Source organism: Benincasa hispida, chromosome 3 (assembly GCF_027475165.1).
Source record: "Benincasa hispida cultivar pf3 chromosome 3, pf3_genome.v1.1, whole genome shotgun sequence".
Classification (NCBI taxonomy): Eukaryota; Viridiplantae; Streptophyta; class Magnoliopsida; order Cucurbitales; family Cucurbitaceae; genus Benincasa; species Benincasa hispida.
The window spans coordinates 3,531,498-3,539,025 of NC_143480.1; positions in this window are offsets into that span (position 1 = coordinate 3,531,498).

Sequence of the window (7,528 nt, forward strand, 5' to 3'; positions counted from 1 at the left end):
TTTGGATTTGCCTGATTCACATGACTTATCTCTTCCTGATGTTGATAATAACAAAGTAGTAGAAACTTCTGCTGACTTCGACATTCTTGATTTGCAGGTACAAGGGATTGAGCTAAAGGCTCTCCCTAGCCATTTGAAGTACGTGTACCTGGGAGAAGGAAACACCCTTCTAGTCATAATCTCCAGGGAGTTGACACCTGCCCAAAAGGAATCCTTGATTGAAACCTTGAAAACTTACAAGGAGACCATTAGGTGGACTCTAGATGATCTCAAGGGAGTACGCCATTCTCTTTTCATGCATAGAATCACTCAAGAAGGAGCCAAGCCCACAGTCCAGCCCCTTAGAAGACTAAATCCTAATTTGAAGGATGTCGTTCTCAAAGAAATCATCAAGCTCAATGAAGCCAAAACTGTACCTAGTTCTTGATAGAAAATGGGTAAGTCCTATCCATGTTGTTCCCACAAAGACCACCATGACAATTTTGGAGAACGATAAAGGAGATATGGTGCCAATGTATGTACAAAATGGTTGAAGAATGTGCATCGATTTCCGAAAGCTCAATGAAGTAACCAAGAAAGATCATTTTCCTATTCCTTTCTTGGATCAAATGGTGGAACGACTCGTCGAAAAACCATTTTTCTATTTTCTTGATGGCTTCTCTGGATTCTACCAAATCCCCATTGCCTAAAAAGACCAGGAAAAGACCACCTTCACTTATACTTACGATATGTATGCCTTCAAGAGGATGTCATTTGGGATTTGCAATGCCCCAGGTACCTGATGACCAAGAAGGAGTTGAAGCCCCGACTAATTCATTGGATGCTCCTTATTCAGGAATTCAATTTGACTATCAAGGACAGGAAGGGAGCAGAAAACTTGGTAGCTGACCACTTGAGCAAGATTGTACAAGAAGAGGACCCCGTACCTGTACGGAAGGATTTTCCATATGAGTTCTAATTCCAAATTTCCATACCCATTCCATGGTATGCTGACATGGTGAATTTTCTATTTACTGGTAATTCCCTTATAAAATGCCTAGTTTTAGGAAGGCCAAATTAAGGAGTGATTCAAAGTATTTCGTTTGGGATCTACCATACCTTTGGAAGATTTGTTCTGACCAAATCATTAGGAGGTGTGTCCCAAATGAGGAGTTTGAGTCTGTGCTTGCATTTTGTCATAAGATGGCCTGTGGTGGGCATTTTAGTCCTAGGAGAACTTCTAGGAAAGTATTGGATAATGGGTTAATTTGGAATTCTCTGTTCACCGACTATTTTACATTTTGAAAGTCTTGTGAGAGGTGTCAAAGATCAGGATCCTTGTCTAGGAGGAATGAGATGCCATTAAATTCTATCTTGGTGTGTGAGGTTTTTTATGTGTGAGGGATAGATTTCATGGCCCATTTCCTTCTTCTTATGGCTTTCTATATATTCTTTTAGCAATTGATTATGTTTCGAAGTGAGTTGAGGCAATCCCTACTAATACTAACAATGCTATTGCGGTTTCAAGATTCTTAAGAGCTAACATCTTTTCTAAATTTGGCATACCTCGAGCTATAATTAGTGATCAGGATACTCATTTTCGTAGTCAGACCATCGAGGTACTCATGAGGAAGTATGGAGTTCACCATTGAGTCGTCAATCCATACCACACTCAAACAAATGAATAAGCTGAAATCTCTAATCGTGCGGTCAAGAGTATCTTGGAAAAGATTGTCAATCCATCTAGAAAAGATTGGAGCACGAGCCTTGACAATGCTCTTTGGGCCTACCAGACTGCATTTAAAACTCCTATTGGAACAATGCCCTTTAACCTTGTCTATGGCAAGACGTGTCATCTACTGGTTGAAATTGAGCATAGAGCATATTAGGTTGTTAAGAAATGTAATATGATCTTAGCCCAAGCCGGTGAGGAAAGATTACTAGAACTACAAGAATTGGAGGAACTACGCTTGGATGGAATTAATACATGATAAGATATCTTGAGGATGGAATTTCGAGTTGGACAGAAAGTGTTACTCTTCAACCCAAGGCTATCACTTATGCCTGGTAAACTAAAATTTAAATGGCTTGGTCCCTTTGAGATTGTTAACTTGTTTCCTTGTGGTGTAGTGGAGATTAGGAGCCCAAAGATAGGGAAGGAGTTCAAAGTGAACGGGCACCGCCTTAAAATATTCAACGAAGGAAAAGTCAATGTGGTTTGCTCAAAACTCATGTTGACTCCACCATCTATCTCTTGAGCTCGTATCACCAGGTGTCGAACAAAAGATGTTAAATGTTGCGCTACCTGTAGGCAACCAGAAATTTGAATTTCTTTTGCATTCTTCTCTTTGCTTTCTTCGTTTCATTTTGTTTTGTTTTGTTTTTAATAAAAGAGAGGCTGACATCATTTATTTTTCTTAGGAATCAAAATTTTTGGCTCTTGAAGGAAGGATTTCAAACGTTCATGCTTGTGCCCAAAAATCTAGGGGAGTTTTTCTGTTCCCTCTTGTCCCTTTTCTTTTTGTCTTTAGCTTTAGTTAAAGCATCATTATACATTGAGGACAATGTATGGCTTTTAAGTTGGGGGTGGGCGAAGCATGCTTCAGGGGTGATATAAATTTTTGTGAAAATCTGAAAATTAATTTCTGCTTGAATGTTTGCTTTGTTTGTCGTTTTCTTTCAATAACAATTTGATAACACACTCAATAGGTTGTTTGTTCTTAAAAAGGAGTGATTTTACAATTTTGAGCCCTTTATAATTTTTTTTTTTTATGAAAACAATGTAAAATGAACCTAGATTGAAAATTTTTCTGTTTTAAGTCCCTTAAAGTCTTAGAAACGGTTTATCCATCTCAGATTTTTGTTGTCACCTTGAAAGTCCCCCTATTTGCTTGGAAACAACTTTTAGTGCCGAAGAGTAAACTATATAGAGAGAAAATAGAAACCTTGTGTGTGAGAAAGCAAAAAAAAAAAAAAAAAAAAAAAAAAAAAAAAAAAAAAAAAAAATTATACTAGTTGCTTTTCTCTTGAAAAACAAAAGGAAAAAATGCATATAAAAAGAGATATAACTGGTGTGCTTGGAAATATATATATATATATATATAGTGTGTGTGTGTGTGTGTGGATAGAGATGAAAAGAGTTACTCCACATGTTTAGGGTCTAGACTTTTTTTGGCCAAATTTATGTATTCCCTAGTATAGTCTTCCATAAAAAATTATGCTATAAGATGTGCTTGTCCAGCTTGTAGTGTGTCTCGACAATTGAACCCTTTACTTAATGCTTTTCAGTTTTAGCTCGTATGTCGCTGAGAAGGAAAAGTTTAAAACTGATTTAAGGTTGGTTTAGATTATTATCAAAATTGGCTAATTGGGCTATTAGAATTTCTAATAGGTTGAGGGGTTCACATAATTGAAGGAATTAACTAGTAACTAATGATAGAAAATAAAAAAAGCATGCAAACTAATCCCAAGATTTTCTATTAATTTGATTCAATCCTCTTTTCTACGCTATCCTTTATTTATTCTTCTTCGTTTGGTTTTTAATTTATTTTGTAAACAAAATCAAGAATCACCAAAACCCCTTTTTCTTACTTGGAATTCATTAATTGGTCTAAGTTAATTCGACAGTCTCCCTGTGGATTCGACCCCGGTCTTATCACTTTGCTACATTTGTGGTTTAAGCCTTAAATTGGTGAAAATAAATTATCTTTGCTTAGGTCAAGAGCACTCACGACACGCTAGTCTCAGAGACCGAACATGTACTATACTAGTTTTTGTACTTTGTATTTGTTCACCCCACTAGCTTTAGAAAAAGTGAGAGATTATTGGGGTTGATGCCCTAAACCTCATGGTTTCGTAGCTTGTAAATCATTTGTATAAACAAATTATTTATTTAATAAAATAAGTATTATTTTATTTGACATTTAGTTGCATTAACCCAAAACCAATAAATTAAGATCCAAGATTATTTGATGAAGCTTAAGCATGTATGTGGAGACATACAGATGGATCATTTTTAAGTAATAACCTGAATAGTTTGTAGTAGATGGATAAGGTGAGTAACTTATCCTAGTGACACTACGGATACAACCCGCTTTGTAATTGTTACAATTGTTATAATGTGGTATAAATGATTTAATCTTGATCATTCATGTGGAGACATGTAAGCAAAGGTATACTATGCAAAGAGTTTGTATAAGACCAAACCACGAAATGATTAGTCTCTCTTTATAACACTGTTAGTAGAAAAGACTTACATTTCACCATGATGACCATAGGTGACTTGACCTTAATTTTGAGTGAGTTGTAAACTCTTGCCTATGAAGGCGGTCCTTTGATTTGCATGGGTGTGAGTGGCCAAATTCATCGACTCAATATGCCTACCACTTTGGGGATTCATCCGAGTGGGGAGTTGGAAACACAGCTACACAAGAAAGAATTCACTCATTCTTATTGTTAGGGTAAGTAGATAAATTGCTCCCTTAAGAACTTATTTCGGGTCCTGAACAATGAGGTGTCTGAGACTCTCCTGGCTCGAGAGTGGTTCAGTTATAGTTGGATTTTTTACCCAGTTGTACTTATGAGCAATTTGTGAAGGGTCAATCCACTGTTGATTGATTATATCAAATGGACACATAAATATATCTACAGTGAGAAGAGTGTAGTTGTCAATCTTTAGAGAAGAGTTTAAGTTGTCAATTATTTGAGCAATCTGTATTAAGGTTTGTTAAATAGAGACTAATAAAAATCAAATTATTAAGAAAATTAATTGTATAAGATACAATTAATATAATGTATGTGGATACATTATGTTATAAAGTTCAATGAGAGAAATAAATATTTGAATGTGATTCAAATATTAATTATATAAATGAAATTAATATAAAAACTATAGGTTAATATTAATATGAATATGGTTCATATTAATTAAAACTATGGGTTATTTGAGAGATTTTATTCTATCGGTTATATTATATGTGATATAATAAACTATAGGTTATATATTATATGAGATATAATACATAGTTTAAATTTAATTATATTACGTTAGTTAATATAATTATAATTTAAATTAAATATTGAAATAACTCCCTTAACAGTTGTTTCATGATGGATGTGGTCGTGGGGAGTTATTCCTTCACACAATTCTCTCAAAAAAAAAAAAATCTTTATGGATTGAAACAAGCATCTCGATCCTGGAATATGAGATTTGACACTGCGATAAAATCTTTTAGCTTTGAACAAAACGTTGATGAACCTTGTGTTTACAAGAAAATTGTGAATAAGACTGTAGCCTTTCTAGTATTATATGTTGATGATATCCTACTCCTTGGGAATGAGGTAGGATTCCTTGTTGACATTAAAAGATGGCTAGCATCACAGTTTCAAATGAATGATTTGAGAGATGCTCAATATGTTCTTAGAATCCAAATAGTTTGAAATTGCAAGAACATAACACTAGCCTTATCTCACGCATCTTATATAGACAAGATGTTGTCTAGATATAAGATGCAAAATTCCAAGAGAGGTATGTTACCTTTCAGACATGGAATTCACCTGTCTAAGGAACAATATCCTAAGACACCTCAAGAAGTTGAGGTTATGAAATGAATTCCTTATGCATCAATAGTTGGGAGTTTGATGTATGTCAATACACGCCCAAACATATGCTATGCAGTTGGAATAGTCAACAAGTTTTAGTCCAATCTTGGATATGATCATTAGATTGTTGTTAAGAACATCTTCAAGTATTTTCAGAGAATGATGGATTGTATGTTTGTGTATGGTGCTAAGGATTTGATCCTTACAGGATACGCTAACTCTGATTTTCAGACCGACATTGATTCAAAGAAATCAACTTTGGGATCAGTGTTCACTCTAAATGGAAGAGTTACAGTATGGAGGAGGATAAAGCAAAGTTGTATTGCTGACTCCACCATGGAAGTGAAATATGTATCACCCTCTATTGTGATAACAGTGGAAGTTGCAAATTTAAAAGAACCGAGAAGCCATAAGTGTGGAAAGCACATCGAGCACAAGTACCATCTAATCAGGGAGATCATACACCAAGGAGACGTGATAGTCACGTAGATTGCCTCATAAGACGATCTAGCTGATCCATTTACAAAAGCCCTCACAGCTAAAGTATTTGAGATCACCTAGTCAGACTAGGACTACGATATATATAAATATAGGACAAGTGGTAGAATTTTTGGGTATCTGATGCCCTAGTTTATTCGATTTCTATTTTATTCCCTCATACTCAACATTGTGTATATGCAAATCCATTGGAGTTTTAGTCCAAATGGAGTTTGTTAGATTGTATGTCCTAAAACTTACAGTTTGTAAATATTAAAACATATTCTATTTTACAATAAAATTGTTATCGAGGTTTATTTAATAAAATTTTTATTGATTATGTGAATTGCACCTTTAAGAACCCTAAATCTAATAAACTAAGAACCCCTGGCTATAACATGAATTCTTGAACTATATGTGGAGACATAAAAGTGGATTAAGTTCAATTATATAGCCAAAATGGTCTATGGTATAAGGATAAGGCTGGGTACCTTATCATAGGGACCCCATTTTGTATATGATATAAACAATGTGATCCTGAATCGTTCATGTGGAGACATGTGAGCGAGGGCATCCTATGTAAGGAGTTTGTATAAGATCGGTCCACGAAATAGTCATTTTTACTTTATAACATTGTTTACTATTAAGATTGACTTTTTCAATTCGATGACCTAGGTAACTTGATCTTAATCCTAAGCTAACTAGTACTCCTGTTTATTTGGGATTATCCCTTAATCTGCATGAGTGAGAGTGGATAGGTTGTTCCCTTAACTACCGAATCCTAGTCTTGAACAAGGGACCTTTCCCTCTCTATGATTGAGAGGGACTCGATTTAGTGGTAGGACCACAAACCAATTGTTCATTAGTGAATCAGTGGAGACTTAATGAGCAAGATGTATTATAGGGATAAAACGATAATTTTGACCTAGCCGTAATCACGAATAACTTATGAAGGATCGACTTACTAATCATGGTTAAATCATGTGGATAAAAATATATCTATAGTGAAAAGAGTACAACTACTGAGCTTTAGTGGAGTGTCTCGGTAGTTAATGAATGTTGGTTAATTATGTTAAAGAGTTTAGTCAATTAATCCAGAATCGTTGGAGCTCATGATCTGTAGGTCCGTTAGGTCCGCCTGCTAGCTCATATCGGACTAAATCTTAGAATAGTGTGACGAGTGAGTTTGAAGTGTTCATATTTGAATTAGGGAATAAGCGTTAAATATATGCGATATATTTAACGACGTATCATTCAATTGGGAATTGAATGATAAAGAGAGAATTTGAGATATTTAAATTGGATTTAAATATCAAAACTATGAATAAGGATTCATCGGAGATTAGTATTGGATTTAATAATTGAATATTAAACTAAATTAATTAAATTATTTAGTTAATTATTTAATATTAATTTAACTTAAAATCAATTATTTGATAATTTTGAATCAAATGGAATTAATCAAAGTTCA